Genomic DNA, 1,258 nt, shown 5'->3' on the forward strand with positions numbered 1-1,258 from the left:
GAAGAGAGATAGGAAGAAGCAAAATAAGGTGTGCGTGCTTTTTTTATGATTGTAGTCTAGAGTCATAATTTTGTACCCAACACAGAACTAAAAGATTTGTCTCACTCAACCAGTGCTCCTTAGCCTCTGAGGAAATATTCTAAAGCACCTAATAGTTTATAGCAATTGCATTCTGCTTTTCTTTTCTTTTTTCAACTGCAGGTAAACTGGTCTTCTAAATCCAGGAATTCTTATCAAGCATGTTGCCTCTCAAAGGCAACGTACCTTTTCTTTCAGCCAGTCTTAGCTGTTTTCCACCTCTTGCTTACCTTGAAGAAACATTTCCTTCTTATTTGTCTCTTCCCAGCTTTTTTTATTTATTTGTATATTTATAAATGTATAAACTGCTTTAGTTGAGACTGACATACAAAAGCACTGCAGCAAACAGGAACATTGTTCTCTGCTCAGACAATTTTCCTTTTTTTTTCTCCAAGAAGATTTTCTCCTTTGTTGCTCTTGTGTCCCTTATTCTTTTTCCTCAATACTTTATCATAATGAGGAAAAGAGACTGGCAGGATAGAACATTTTGGAAAATGAAACATTTCCACTATTTCCTTCATTATATTATATTATTCTGCCCCCAAATAAGACATACATTTCCCCTTTCGCTTAAAGCAAAATATATATATAATTTATAAATCTGTTTCATTTTTTAACTAAATGTTATCATGATGTTCAAACTCTGCTAACCATGATTGGTATTAACTAAAGTTAGTGAAGGCAAGTCATTTTAATTTATTATAGATTTATTTGTTTTCACTAAAGTTAAATCAAGAACAGTGTAAGATTCACATATTGAGCTAACAATATTTGATCTGAAAGGGAAGTGGAAAATTGATTTTGTATAATCCTGAAGCTTCCTATCTTTCTTTTTCATTTTGTTGAACTGTGATGTTTGGTACTATGTACAAATCGGAACTCACAATTAGATAAATTGGACATTGCAAGGACTGTGATTCAGAACTGAAACAATTGGAAAAAGAGACCCAGCACATAATAGTGTTGAAGTTCATCTTTCTGACTTGCCAGATTATTTAAATCAAGAGATTGAAGTAAATTAGCTAAAAGCAAACAAAAGTCATTTATTTTTCTACTACTATACTTACAAGACAATTGTTTACTAGTACTTTACTTTTATTTTGTGCCTGCAAAGCAGCATCGACTCATGGCAGCTGTCTGGACAAGTCCCTGCAGCACAAATACTATTTCTGTACTCCTT

This window comes from Natrix helvetica (genome assembly GCF_964273705.1).
Source record: "Natrix helvetica genome assembly, chromosome: 1".
NCBI lineage: Eukaryota > Metazoa > Chordata > Lepidosauria > Squamata > Natricidae > Natrix > Natrix helvetica.